The following is a 16,073-nucleotide window of genomic DNA, read 5'->3' as shown; positions in this document are numbered from 1 at the left end:
AGGAAGGGAGCGTCAGCGGAACTCCTAATTGCCATACAGCAAGAGTCCGCCGATGTAGCTCTAGTCCAAGAGCCATGAATTGCCTCGGGCAATGCTGTCGCCGGACTAAAATCCTCAAACTACTACGCGTTCTACACACCATCGGTAAGCAGAAACAGAACCGCCGTACTCGTACGGAAGGGTCTTCAAGCTAACCTTATGTCTCATTACAGCTCAAGCGACCTGACTGTGGTGTTGCAGAAAGCAAGAAGAAGCGCCTAATGGTGGCTTCCTGCTACATGGAAAACGATAGACCAGCTCCACCGGAAGAACTCAGAAGTCTGGTAGATCCCGGCTCAAAGGACCAGCAACTCATCGTAGGTGCAGACGCCAATACGCACTACAACGTATGGGGAAGCCCCGACATAAACGACAGGTGGGTCACTTTTAGACATTATTCTTTCTACTAATATATATATAGCAAACGTGGAGGAGGAACACACCTTTGTTGGCCCCACCTCGTACAACTTGCTAGATATAACACTCGTAGCGGGACAAAGTACAATGGTATCAGACTGGAAGGTCCTGGAGATACCACCCTTTTCAAACCACAGGTACAGACAGTTCCAATGCAAACTCGATCAGTCTAAAATACCAACAGTCCTTAGGAACCCCCAGAATACTAACTGGGGGAAGTTTTAAGATATAATCTCTCGAAAACTCGCGACTAGTCCGGGCACCGTAAAGTCCGATGAAGAAAAAGAAAAGTCCTTAGAGACCCTCTCAAAGGAATTACTAGGTGCATATCATGCATCATGCCCGATTTTAATTATTATTTAATCAACGAAGAATAAAAAATCCTGCTAAGGAACGACAAGAAGGAAATACGCAGGGTACAAAGAAGCTCTTGGAGAAACTTCTGCTCCAACATAGAGACGGCCCCAGAAACGGCTAGACTACGGAAGTTGCTTTCAAAGCAACCCACCATACAGAGTCAGCTCAAACGCGACGATGGGCAGTGGACTGAGGGCAGCGAAGAGGCCCTAACAGCACCTCGAGGACCTCGAGGATTGTCTTCCTGTCTAAAGCAGGAAAGAGCAGCCACGTCAGTCCTAAGACTTCAGGCCGATAAGCCTCGCCTCCTTTCAACTCAAGACGCTTGAAAAGCTGCTGGACCTTTACATCAGAAACGATGTGGGCAGATCACTATTAAGTAATCAGCACGCATATACAAACGGGAAATCAGTGGAGACGGTGCTGCATTCGCTAGTAGCCACCATTGAGAGAGCCCACCATAACAAGGAATACTCGCTCGGAGTCTTTGTAGACATATCCGGGGAATTCAATAATGTAAGCACTAACGCAGGAGCGCCTAGGAGCGTTCAACACGCACCCCGCCATTAACTTTTGGATTGGAAATCTACTAAGTTGTCGACTGGTAGAATCGGATTGGGGCACCGCTTCCATGGTGAAAAGAGCGCACAGAGGCACGCCGCAAGGTGGAGACCTGTCGCCCCCTCCTATGAGTGATCGACGACCTAATCAGAAAGTTCGAGAGGAAGGCCCCAAGAATAACAGCCAATGCTGAAGACATAAGCATAATTATCACGGGAGAATGTCCATCGACCCTTAGCTCGATCATAGAATCAACACTCAGGGAGATATGTGAGTGGACGGACAAGGACTCAGCATCAATGCGGATAAGACGGACCTCATTCTCTTCACTAAGAGATACAAGGTACCGCCATGGATCCCCCTAAAAATAAATACAACCAGGCTGACCCCGAAAACACAAGTCAAATACCTGAGCACTGTACTGGACAGCAAGCTGGCATGGAAACCCAATGTAATAGAGAGGGTGAAAAAGTCCACCATTGCGCTATATGCAGCCAAGAAGAGCAGCACATGGGGCCCCTCACCCGCTGTGATGCACTGGGTCTTCATATCGGTGGTGCGTCCGATTCTGCTATACGATGTCTTAGTGTGGTGGCAAGCCATGGAAAAGAGGACCTACAGAAAGCTTAAGGAGAGAACCCAGCGGCAGGCAATGCTCTGCATATCTGGGGCGCTGAGGTCAACCCCCACAAAAGCTCTAGAGACGATACTTGGAATAGATCCCCTGGACATCTACGCACAACTCACCGCAGAAAAGCCTGCACAACTCCTAGTAGCGCTTGGAAGCATGTCGACAAAAGGCCGGTATGTCGACAGTTCAATTTGTCGAACCATGAGCAGTGTTTCTGACTACATGACGCCTAGAACTTGCCCGGATGTGAAAACATCAACATTCATGAGACCTGTAGACTGGAAAACGGTTCAGCACCATGCTGGACACCTCAATATTTTCACTAACGGCTCCAAGATGGGAGGAGAATTCGGAGCGGGCATATACTATACCCCCCAAGATGAGGCTGTCGTATAAGCTACTAAACCATTGCAGTATATTCCAGGCGGAAGTCTTCACCATCAGGAAGGCGGCAGAGCTTGCGCAGAAAATAGACCGTCCACGTGAGACGGTAAACCTGTTTCTAGACAGCCAAGCGGCGATTACATCCATGCAATCGTCAGCGGTCGGTTTTAAAAATGTTCTGGCAAGCAGGAAGGCATTGATTGTCGTAAGCACGACAACGTCAGTGCGGATCTACTGAGTTTCCAGCCACCAGGACATCAGACGACCGCAGACAAACTTGCAAAGGAAGGCGTCAGGCAGAAGAGCGACAGAACGAAAAATGTCCCCGTTTTCCTAAGAACATAAAACCTTTATCTTCAAGGAGAGTGAAACCGCGTAAAATCTTCAGGTCCTTACTAAACAACATCCGGACAACTAAGGGCCATACTGCCCTATGCGTGGCCCCGAAAGAGGGTCTTCCGGTTTTACCTTACTTATTTAGGTATAGGTAGGCAAGTTTACTTGTCTATATAACAATATTTATGGGGTAGACATTTTGACGACTTACTGATTGTAAATGATATCTGGCAGGTGAAGCAGCTTTGCTAATGTATTTAATGACATGAGACTTGTTGATGATTTTATGAAAAAAAAAATGGCACCGTTCCCGCGAGAACTTGCAATGGTGAGTAATTCGATTGAGAACTGCATGTCAAAAATAACTAATCTGGCTTTTTTTAAGGATATAAATTGATTTTTGTCTTATTTGTTTGTTTGTTGCCACATTTAAATTTAATTCACGGTAGTCATCACACAAATGATGTGAGCCATGCATGTGAGTAACTCGGCTAATTAAAAGTTATAATAATGCAGTAATCTTTAATTTTTTATTCTCCCTGAACTAACTATTGACACAGGTATTCCAGTCATAATAATAAATACAAATTTATCAAAAAAATCAAAATTGATCTACAACTTCTCCATTAGTATCAGTTTTTTAGTTTTACAGTTTTTAATTTGAACAAATTCGCATTTTCCTTATTTTACAACTGTTTGGAAAGGAGAGACACTGTATATTTGTTGTTCCTCCTTTTCTTTGTTCGCCGCTTCAATGTGCTTTATCAGCGAAATCAAATAGAGGGCTTGAGAACTTCCATGAACTTCTAACTCCTAACAGTAATTTGTATACATCTTCGACTAAAAATTATCGTATGCTCATAATACAACCAAACCCATACAAGTCCACCAAATTAATATCGAAACTAAGCCAAACTTAAACTAAAGGATTTTTTTTAAAATTTGATTTAATTTTTTTTTTAAGGTTATCTACAGATTTCTTTCGTTCCCTTATCTTGCCCACAATGCGAAGTTTTATTCAACAACGGGGCTTCTGCAAAACCCAAATTAGTTGGCTTTTTTTTAAATCAACTCCTTAACAAATCAGCCACGGATTTATGTTTGGTATTAAATGGAATCCCATAAAGGACATCAAGTATCTCAATATTAATGAATGCAAAATGACGATATTACCGACAAAACGAGAACTCTTCTCGAAACTATCTAGAATCTATGATTCACTTGGGCTGGTAGCGCCGGTAACAGTTTTCCTTGAGTAAAACTTTTAAGAATATTTGACAAGTGTACTGCAATGGGACGAACCAATTGGTGGAGGACCTGTCATCGCTTACGCAGTGTCACGTACCACGATATATTGGGTCGCCATTCCGAGACGTAGACCTATAGCTGCAGCTGGATTACCCTTAAATTAGTCTTAAGCTGAATCAAATGAATAAAGTACATAAATAAATAAACCACCGTTTGTGAAAATTAAAAAAATACATTTCACTATATATGGGCAATTCTCAGAAAGGTCCACCGATGCCAAAAACTTAAAATTGCTTAAAAACGAGTATTTTTAACATGGTTACATAACAAAATTGGTCACATTTGTAACGAATTGCTACACTCAAAACAAATGTCACAGGCAAGTTGTTAGCTCGAGATCGAAGCGCACGCAAGATATTTTTCCGGCTTCGGCTCGTCGGCTACGGGAGTGATGGTTTTGCTCGGATCTCGGATTGCCTTTGCATAATTTTAAACAGAAATGAATGCGTGCTACAACAAGCTTAAACCGGGACAGAGAAACAGACAACACATAAATAAAAGTTGAGGAAAAATGGAACTCTCTTCGGCCTACTTGCTTTACTTTTTTTAGCACTCCTGGTGATCTGGAGGCTCTAGTTTGCCCACCCTTCCTATGGTCGCTCTCATCCTCAAAGCTATATAGCTTGAGCGACCCCTTCAACAAGTGCTACCCTACATCACAACGCATGCCAGCTGCGGCCAATACTCGACATTTTAAAACATTATAATAATTTTATTTAGAACTAGAAAAATATAAATTCATTACTTAAAATAGAAAACGTATATAGACAATTAAACATTAAAATTTAGAATACAAAGGATAAATAAATATACGCCCTTCGACTCGATTTCGGGCATTAATAAAAATAATGGCAAAACAATTTTGGGCAAGTTGCAGGAAATTATTAATTACGCTGACTGAGGTTCAATCTACATGTTGCAGCAACAAAAATAATAATTAGAATTGGAGAAGAATAAAAGCCCTCAGCTTAAATAGCCTTATGTATCAGAAAATGACACATGCAAAAAAAAGAAATTCACATCCCTAAAAGAGACTACGGAGATGGGGGGGAAACTATCAGAAAATGACGCATTCGGCCCGCGCTGTTTTTTCATTAATTTTTACCGGAATGCAACGAATTAATATTTCTCTTTGCCGCACATTGCTCTTTACATATGCCTAATTTCATTTTACATAATTTTTTTTTTTTTTTGGCATTTTTTCCAAAATGTAACCTAACTTAAAATTTATATTTTTTTTCTACACTACACTAATTTTCCATATTTTCTTCACTGACACTGGAACAAAATGGGGGTCGAAAATTCCCTTTTTCTTTACAATTGTTCGTCGCGATGAGGCATGGGGCTCGAATTAAATGTACTTTGGCCGGGATCGCATTGCGGCGGCGAGTTCAAAACGCCCGAAAGAATTACATTAAACTAATTGCAATGCTTTGCCGAAGCCTCCGCCTACGTCGACTCTGGCATAAAAGCTCGTATGACTGCTACCGAATTCTCTTGCTTAAGCGTGCTCTCTGGAGCTGTTCGCCAAGGGGCGAATTCGGCGATTAATTATGCTTCAACCCCATAAAATTAAATAAAAAAATAATATTTTTCCCCAGCTCTGGTGAGCGGGGCGACGGGGAAGTCCTCCTCCTAGAATTCAGATCCAGGCGCTTAAAAGATCCAAGAAGCTGCGCCGGCGTCGTTTTCTTGTCAGCCCCTCTCCTCTCCTCGGGCCTTCGAGCGGTACAAACTGCAGCCTTTAAAATTCTTAAGTAAGTTCAAGCTGCCTACGCTTTTCCCTATCTGTACGCTCACCTTTCTATTCGCGGCTCAGTGGCCAATAACCAAAATTGTATTCTCCGCACTTTGAACACTGGCGAATACTTTTCCGAAGTTTTGTCGCGGTGGCGGTAACCCAATGTGAAAGTGGGGGAAACGGGGAGACCGTTGACAAATGCCTCTGTTGCTCTCTCGCCCGATCTTTCGTGCCCTAGCCGACCTACGCTTGCTACACTGGCAAAGCCGCCTTTCGACATATGATCGACCAACAGATGGCGCTAATAAAAAGTATCTTATACCGAGCAAGCGCTACATATTGATCAAGACAGAATTTTTCATTTTCTAAAATAAATTTTAAAAAACTCTATGTCAAACACGCATAAACGTAAATAATGTTGTTTTTATAAAAAAAAAGTCATAAAAATGGCATATTTTGGTTTGAAGCCAATCTCAAAAGCACTTTGCTTTTACTTTTGCTTTCTAATATCATACAAAGAATGCAAAGAGTTAATATAAAGTGCAAAGGGACATATGCGATCACCAATATTCCTAGAGTTTTAGTTTGAATTATCGCTTTCCAAAATGTTGCTTGCGACCGGGACTAAAATAGAATTTAAAAAATTACTGCTTAATATTTTAAAATCAAACAAAATACATTATTAAGATAATTTATTGCATAATTAATTAAAATTTATTGCATTACAATTTTTCCTCATGCTTCGCTGAAATCAGAGCTTAAACTGGTTTCTTGCAAATGTTTTTGTCGCGTGCGAATGCAGTACATAATAGTGAATATTTTTAAAACTAACAAGGGCTTAAAATCGATCTTAGCACCAATTATAGTGCTAACAAATAGCTATACGTTTCAAATTTTGTAAAATTAAAATAAAGTCTTGGCACATGTTTTTTTTTAGTTTGAATATGTACGAATGTCGCATTCGACACCTGAGAATTGCCCACATACAAAAGAAAAATGTACACTATTTCATCCGCACAAATTAAACCTTATTTAATTTATACATTCCAGTATCACACGAATACCAATTTTGCTCCAAATAATTACAAGCACATTTGACATTCATAATAATATTTATGTATAACAAAAAATATGAACAATAAAAATAAATTAAACATTCAAATTGCCAGAGATCTGTTTCAATAATAAATAAAATACTTTTCCACATATTTTTCCTCTTTGTGCCTACAGCGTGCACAAGCACCTGCACTCATACATTCCAGGACTGAGGATTTTAAATTATCCAAATAATTTTTAATTACTGCCTAACAACCTACACACTCATTTGCTATTTTGGTGATTTTTCTGTTATTTGGCGTGTTTTTTGTTTTCGTGTTCACATCGAGGCAAAGCTGCCGATTGCAATCAATTGTCAAGTAATCCGCTCCATAGGCGTATAGCTAATTCCATGTTTTTTCCAAGTTTCAAATATATTTTGTATTGTCTACTTTTAGGCTTTCAGCCAATTTTTTAGCTATTATTCGCCAAATATAGGAGTCACTACACTTCAGCAGCCAAAAATAGAATGCTGGAAGATGACGCCGGAAAAGTGGCGGTAACCCAATGTGAAAGTGGGGGAAACGGGGAGACCGTTGACAAATGCCTCTGTTGCTCTCTCGCCCGATCTTTCGTGCCCTAGCCGACCTACGCTTGCTACACTGGCAAAGCCGCCTTTCGACATATGATAGACCAACAGATGGCGCTAATAAAAAGTATCTTATACCGAGCAAGCGCTACATATTGATCAAGACAGAGAATTTTTCATTTTCTAAAATAAATTAAAAAAAACTCTATGTCAAACACGTAATGTTGTTTTTATCAAAAAAAAAATCATAAAAAATGGCATATTTTGGTTTGAAGCCAATCTCAAAAGCACTTTGCTTTTACTTTTGCTTTCTAATATCATACAAAGAATGCAAAGAGTTAATATAAAGTGCAAAGGGACATATGCGATCACCAATATTCCTAGAGTTTTAGTTTGAATTATCGCTTTCCAAAATGTGGCTTGCGACCGGGACTAAAATAGAATTTAAAAAATTACTGCTTAATATTTTAAAATCAAACAAAATACATTATTAAGATAATTTATTGCATAATTAATTAAAATTTATTGCATTACAATTTTTCCTCATGCTTCGCTGAAATCAGAGCTTAAACTGGTTTCTTGCAAATGTTTTTGTCGCGTGCGAATGCAGTACATAATAGTGAATATTTTTAAAACTAACAAGGGCTTAAAATCGATCTTAGCACCAATTATAGTGCTAACAAATAGCTATACGTTTCAAATTTTGTAAAATTAAAATAAAGTCTTGGCACATGTTTTTTTTTAGTTTGAATATGTACGAATGTCGCATTCGACACCTGAGAATTGCCCATATACAAAAGAAAAATGTACACTATTTCATCCGCACAAATTAAACCTTATTTAATTTATACATTCCAGTATCACACGAATACCAATTTTGCTCCAAATAATTACAAGCACATTTGACATTCATAATAATATTTATGTATAACAAAAAATATGAACAATAACAAGAAAGGAAGCTAACTTCGGCACGCCAAAGTTTATATACCCTTGCAAGTAGAACTTCTATGAATAAAAACCATACAATATAAATGATATATATTTGTGTTAAAAAACAATGAAGTAATACCTGCTTTCATTGTATTCACCTATACATATTATATTTGCAGTTTTACATTCACAGATTTGCATTTTCCCTCTACATCAAACGATCGTTTATATGGCACCTATATGATATAGTCTTCCGATTTTCATGAAATTTGACACGAAATTTAAGACTAATATAAAATGGCCATACCTTAAATTTGATGAAAATCAGTTGAAAACTGAAAAGGTTATAAATTTAATTGTAATAATTTCTCGATCGTTCCTATGGGAGCAATACGATATATTAGTCCGATTTTCATAAAATTGTATGCAAAATTGTAGAGTATAGCAAAATGGCTATATCTCAAATTTGATCCAATTCTATTGAAAACTGAAAAAGTTAAAAAAAATTTTGTAAAAATTTTCCGATCATTCCTATGGCAGCTATATGATATAGTCGTCCGATCCGGCCCGTTCCGACATATATACGAGTGAGAGTATATAGAAGGCTAACTACAAAGTTTCATTCAGATAGCTTCAAAACTGAGAGACTAGTTTGCGTAGAAACGGACAGACGGACAGACGGACAGACGGACAGAAGGACAGAAGGACAGACGGACAGACGGACAGACGGACATGGCTAGATCGACTCGGCTGTTGATCCTGATCAAGAATATATATACTTTATATAGTCGGAGGTGCCTCCTTCACTGCGTTGCAAACTTCTGACTGAAATTATAATACCCTGCGAGGGTATAAAAATAAATTAAACATTCAAATTGCCAGAGATCTGTTTTTAATAATAAATAAAATACTTTTCCACATATTTTTCCTCTTTGTGCCTACAGCGTGCACAAGCACCTGCACTCATACATTCCAGGACTGAGGATTTTAAATTATCCAAATAATTTTTAATTACTGCCTAACAACCTACACACTCATTTGCTATTTTGGTGATTTTTCTGTTATTTGGCGTGTTTTTTGTTTTCGTGTTCACATCGAGGCAAAGCTGCCGATTGCAATCAATTGTCAAGTAATCCGCTCCATAGGCGTATAGCTAATTCCATGTTTTTTCCAAGTTTCAAATATATTTTGTATTTTCTACTTTTAGGCTTTTAGCCAATTTTGGAGCTATTTTTAGCTAACTTTACGCCTTTGTAGCTGATTCCCACAGATTTTAGCCGATTGTCTGCTACTATTTTTTCTCTTTTTTTGGCTAAATTTTGGCTTGCTAGCTTAATTTTTTGAAAAAAAAAAAATATATTTTTTCATTTGGCTAATTTTTTATTTGGGTTTCTAGCTAATTTATTTTTTCTTTTTATAAAGAAAGGCTATTTTTTCGTTTGGGTAATTCATTTGGGTTCCTAGCAAATTTTTTTTTTTTTAACTATTGTAACAGTGGGGACGCTATTCCGAATTTTCATGGTGCGTTAACTTCAAGCTTAACTTGAATTGAGATTCGGACTGAATTGTTTATCCTAGTACAGTTTTTGTCGCAGTTCTTCTATTCTGTTTGGCGGCGCGTCACCTAGTCGTCCTCGATTTCGTCAGAGCATAACTGAGCATGCCCATCGAGGGAAACACAAAACCGACATCTGCGCCAGGAAAAGAATCCAAAGCTAACCCATCCACTCCGCTACCGGCTCGCGCTAGGCCAGCACCCAAGTCCGCAAGTTCGAAGGGAAGAACTGCCTCAGCGTTGTCCAATCCTCAAGGGAGGGATCTTCCGTCGACAAATTCAAAGAGTATTTGACATTCTCTGACTTAATTACCCTAGAAGGATCCCTCAGCACATTGCCTCTGCTGCAGTCCAAATATTCCGTATATCAGTCATGTGCAGCACAAATCAGTGAGATACTACATAGAAAGGGTCATAAATGTTAAGAATTCTAAAACTTTTCTTGAACTTTTAATGTTTCATAACTTTTGCACGTCTTATCAAAACTTATAGTTAAACTCTCTTCTTTAATAACTATAAACATTAGAAAATAACTTTACTATATAACGTTTTTTTTCAAAAGGAGGGAGATTATGCACATATATCAAATGCTCACTGTACTTCATACATTGATGCACATATAAATAAATCCAGTAATTCACCCAAGTGTCCGAAATCCGATCTTGTCGGTATGCCTTGTTGCATGCGAGCCCCACATTCATTTGGACTCAAGTATGTGCATCTACCCTCTTGCACCAACCTAAGCGATTAAAGCGCTTGGCTCCTAACGGAGCTAATGGAACGGTATTTGTTTTTTTTTTATTATTTTCGTTTTTGTTAATAATGACAGATCTTTGCTAAGCCTTTTTGTAAATAAATAAAATAAAATAAATAAATAAAAAAAAAAAAATGATAATTAGGATAAGATCATGGTTTTATATATGATTGAAGCGGCACCTTCGCTGCTCCCAAAAACCCGAGAAACTCTTAAATTTTGGAGCGGCGCTACATGCTGCCCCAAACCCATCAAATAACTAAAACCTTAGTTACAAAAAACACCCTTGGAGATTTTCTTATTTACCTGGATACGGTAACAGAGGAGTAACCACCACAGCAGTCGCGGAGGGTGTAGGGGGTGACGATGCTCGCCGTCTCGCCAGCACTCTGGAGTTGTCCAGAGTAAGCTATATGATGGGAGAACTTCTCTCCGTTGCTATCTGCCCTTAAGGCGAGATAATCAATTCAATATAATGAATTTAGAGGACAACGGATCTAAGTCTATTTGTTCTGGGAACTGACCTGAATTGTTTTGGTTTCCCCAGTTGATCTGTTTGCGCCAAGATTCATTGCTTTGTTTTTTACGTGGCTTTTTAACAAAGTTGGAATTTTGTTCTAGGTCTCGATGGGCCATTAAGTTTTTCTCTTGTTTTTCGGGCGTATAGTTTTGACCCTTGCCGAATTCAGTATTTTCGTTCGACCTCATTGTAATACTGCATTTGGTTCTGGTCCCCTTGACGGACCGATCAAGGATGTTTTGTCTGCATAGGAGCAGCCTAATTAATAATATTGCCTAATATAGCTTAATATTGCCTCCATGCCACATACTCGTCTTGTAAGCCCATAAAATCTGGGATTGACTTTACTGTGCGTAACGGTGTATCGCAGTGTTTTGCATTCGTTACCCTGATACTCTCTTATAGCGTTCAATTTCTGGAGCCACTACGCGCAAATCCGCAAATCATTACTTACCAAAATGTTCTCGATTTTTAAATTCAAATCTGAATCTTCGATGTAGAGAAGAAAAGAAGTTGCACCTGTGCCTTAACTGCTTGGCATAGTTTGCAGCAATGCAAGTCAACGCACTGCAGATATTGTCAAATGAAACACCATTCATTGTTGCATGTTAATCAAGACCCATCCGTACCGTCCACCTCAGTCTCATCACACACTAGTCTCTGGGATTGGTGAATCTTCCTAGATTTCTGATAAGGCAGTCGACATTCTAGCTCAATCCCAGGATATAAGCCATCGTGCCTCATTCTCCTCTGTTCTGACTCATTATATGAGGGAATATTAGCCCCATTTCCCTGCACCTGATACCTGATGATGAAGTGGACGAGGATCCAGCATGCTGCAATTACTTGGCCCACCATGCAGCCAGAGCACTACTTCACGATGCCGAGTGGTAATTGACGGCTCCGGAAAGGATTCCAAGGGTCAATTCGCGACTGCACATAGGCACATCTTTTAAAAGGGACTTAATTGGATTATGCCTACGTTTCCATTTGCATCTTTATGTATTTTGCGCTGACATCAAAAAGATGTTAAGAGGCAATTTGGTGTCAGACGAGCAAACGCAGTATCAACGTATAGTTTGAAGAAAGGAGGAGAAACCTACACTGAAACACTACACTTTGATGACCGTCACATACGGATTAGCTTTAACGTCGTTCTTAGCCGTTTGAATTGTATCCAAATGCTGTTGTCGTTCTTCACAGAGAATCTTATGTTGGTGACATTCCGACTGGCTGCGATAAAATTAAGGATCTCAATGCGCTCAATTCAAACCTTCAAAGTGGAGCTCAAACTGCTGCCCTCTCTTAAACCCCATACCACAGGAGAATTGCCAGTATCCTTGTGACGGTTTGGAACAAAAAAAATGCTGTTCGATTTGTAAGTTTTGGGACAATGTTAGGAACCAAAAGCGGACTCTCTCTTCTTGAAGCTAGAAACACCTAGAATTACAAACAGCTCTAAGCAACAGCACGTTGATTTCTGAACTGGCCAAGATCTACGATATTGCTTGCGCCCACAACTGTGTTACTAAAGATTCTCTTTCAAGATAACTGTCTAAATTCTGTCGAATGGAATGAGGTATTAGTTCCCCAATTATGTACACGATGGCAACAGTTCGTATTATATATATATGGACGTTAATGCACTACGGTCAGTACACTGAAGTGGCCCGTATGACACCAGGCACGTGCCTGTTTAGGTTAGGTGTTAGGTGTTAGTAGTATAGAACAGAATACAAGGAAATTGACTACAGACGTGCTGCCATGCTGCTTGAATGTTTACTAAGTGTGTTAGTATTAATGATTTAATTTCGGAAGATTATCTACGTTGGAGACTATTATTTGTACATACGACTCAAAAAGGTTCATGCAGTTCAAAGGAGGTTCCACAGTCGCGGTATATATATAATGGTATATAGGATCAAGAACTTCTACATGGTAAGTGAAATTTGAGCTGACTCTAAAAGTCACGTCACCATGGATAAGGTTATAATTAAAGGTTGTTTGTAGGGGGGCGATCCTGCCGCTGAAGATCCTGTCTTGTCAAATGTAGCCCAATGGAAATTCCCACGTCGCAAGCGAAGGTGAAAAGTAAAAGACGGGGGCGTCGTGGGCAAATCAAATGGTCAGCTTTATTGCGCTGCATACATAAGACTAAATAGCTTAAATGTAAGGGCCGCGCTCCCGACCGATAAGCTACGCTTAACAGTGCGAGAGCGGGCCCGAGAAGTGGAGCGCGAACAAGCCGTCCCTCAGCTCGCTTAGCAGCGAGCGAAGCTCGGGAATTCGGGAGCGGGCGTTCGCGAACATCGAAGAGTGGGCGCGGGAGCGCTTAGACTAGCCCGATGAGCAGTGCTCGAAGAGCCGACTTGCGGGAGTGCAAGAGCGGCCAAGGCTTTGGAGGCTCGGTGGACAGAGGCGGCGCCGCGGCCGCCGCGAAGGGCCTTCTGACGTGAACAAAGGTTATTCCTAGCAACGGTTTACGATTGGCTAAGAACGGTAAGTTTATTAAGAGGAGTCTATTTGAACAGGAAGGTAATCTTTGATTTGCATCCCAATTTAAACCGCGTAGAGCGAAAAGTAATTTTTAACCGACCCGATGCGCGTACTATGGACGCTGTACTGAGGGCTTCAAACGCAAGAAATATATAAGGATTTAGTAACATAGAGATCATTGAAATCTTTCGACCACCGTTTAATAAATCCAAGCACACTCCTGGCTCTATTCACCATAGACGAAATATGATCGATAAATTCAAGTATAGGGTCCAAGCGGATTCCCAAATCATCAACTGAGTTAATTCTTTTTAAGGAGCAGCAGTTTAGCGTGTTAGTTGCAAGCTTGGGTACGAGAGAATGTCATTAGCTTGCATTTAGAGCCACTTAAGTTTAATAAATTTACACGGCACCATGTTTGAAAATCATTATTCAACCTAACTGGCAGACGACGTCCTTGTATTGCAAGCAAAGCTTGACGTCATTAGCGTACATAAGCACTCTGGAGTTAGTCAAGACTTTGGGCAGGTCATTTATAAATAATGTAAGCCATAAGGAACCCAAATGGTTCCCTTGGGGGAAGACAGAAATAACCCTTAGAACATTAGATAAATAATTATTAAAAAGGACCTTTTGCGTTCCGTCATTAAGATCACTTGAGATCCAATTAAGAAGATCAATTGGAAAACCCATGAAATCAAGTTTTCTTACGAGGAGAGAATGGTTAACAAAGTCAAATGCTTTGCTGAAATCAGTATAGATTGCATCTGTCTGAAAATTATTATGGAAGCCGTTTACAATATAGGAAAAGGGCTTCAAAAGATTTGTTGTTAATCTTCGCTTAATAAAACCATGCTGACATGGAGAAATAACTGATCTAATAGCCGACAACTTAGAGATTCCTCTATAATTTTTGGCGTCCAATTTGCTACCTTATTGTGGAGAGGAATAATAAACGATTCCTTCCAAATTGGGGGGTAGTGGGAGGTAAGGTAAAAAATTTTAGAAGGGGATAGCAAAAGGCGTCGGCACAATATCTAAGCACACAGCCAAAAGTTCCGTCGGGACCTGGTGAATAAACTGGCTTGTCACGATGAAGATCTAAACGGAGAGTTGTTTGAAAAATCTTCCAAAATAGATCGGCTATTGCCTGATATTTTCAAATAAAAGCCAAGAAGGATTGTTTTAGGCTTACATTTAGTGTTAACAAAATTATAAAACTGTTTTGGGTCCTATGAGAACTGGACCCTGCAACGAGTTAACAATTTTAAACCACTCCGTGTTTAGCACTATAAAGTTTGACATCTGATAAATAAGATGAAAGGGTAAATTAAGAACCGGTAAATTTAAATTTAGCATGTACCTCAACTCAACTCTTAATAACAACGGAGGTTTATTCGAGCTTGGCGGATAGTATAATGGAACACATTCAGTAAAAAATTAATTCATGGCATTGTACAAAAAATCCGCGGCAACTGCCATGTCAGTGTACATGAATTGGTTGGACCAATTGAACTCGTATACCAAATTATTCAGCCGTTCAAAGTCCTTGCAAAAACAGAGGACTTTTTTGTCTGGACGGTCAGATATATTCTGTAAGTCAGACACAATATCAAGAGTCACATCGAGAGGCGCCACCCTGGCTAAACTGACTCTCGCAGGATCAGAGACGAAACAAAGATCGAGCAAGCGCTATAAGGAATTTCGCACATGGTTGATGTGTAGAAGTTAGCAGAGTATTGGTGGAATTATTTGAGCACCAAATAGCACTAGGGTACTAAAATAACCTAGGACTACCAACTGGTCTCTATCCAAAAGTCAACTGGAAACCATCTGAATAGTGGAAAGATGGTTCCACACAGCTGGAATGCTCAGAATGTACGCCTTTAACCAGGTTTTTTAAGCACACTAACCTCAGAAGCAAACGAAAGAATACAAGTTAGGAAGCTTACTACGTAAGCCTCTTGCATTTTGATATGAAATACTTAGGGAGTAGGTTAGTTTTTTGGGTCGGGATTGGAAGAGGTAGAAGGCGCAGTGGCATGATCAGACCTGGGAAGAGTTATTCCTACAGGCCGCTTTTCTTTTTCTTCGCTTTGAACTCCTTAACAACAACGTACCGTGGCCAGAAGTTGGTAGATCAAATGGTGTTAAAGAGTTCGTTAGGGAAATTTATTTTAAAAGATAAAACTTCCCTACCGTAAGAAAATTTAATTTTTTCCACCTTAATCTTTGTTTTATCGGCTCTGGTGTTGCCTTGTATAAAGTCTAAAACATCTTCCGATGTTTGATCAGGGGAGAGCCACTAAACAAAAATATGTTTTGTCGGTGGAACCGCTATAAGGGCTTTTGGCAAGGCAGATTGGTTATTTGCCGTGCCATTGTCGGCCAGTATTCCGGGCCTAACACCCTGGGCA

At 39.7% G+C, this 16,073-nt stretch overlaps 1 protein-coding gene and 1 long non-coding RNA gene across 2 annotated transcripts in view; one reads left to right on the top strand and one right to left on the bottom strand.

Annotated features, from left to right (window-relative positions):
* The window catches only part of LOC110185378 (uncharacterized), a 348,293-nt gene that overhangs the window by 293,976 nt on the left and 38,244 nt on the right, over positions 1 to 16,073 (bottom strand). The window lies entirely within an intron of this gene.
* LOC147642667 (uncharacterized) lies at positions 39 to 7,307 on the top strand. Its single transcript, XR_015273163.1, has 3 exons — positions 39 to 144; positions 213 to 415; positions 7,268 to 7,307. It is a non-coding gene; the product is annotated as an uncharacterized LOC147642667 (long non-coding RNA).

The sequence above is a fragment of the Drosophila serrata genome, unplaced genomic scaffold (assembly GCF_035046125.1).
Source record: "Drosophila serrata isolate PLE 108 unplaced genomic scaffold, ASM3504612v1 contig_373, whole genome shotgun sequence".
Taxonomy (NCBI): Eukaryota; Metazoa; Arthropoda; class Insecta; order Diptera; family Drosophilidae; genus Drosophila; species Drosophila serrata.
The sequence above is the reverse complement of the archived record's forward strand: the minus strand, read 5'-3'. Positions and strand labels throughout refer to the sequence as shown.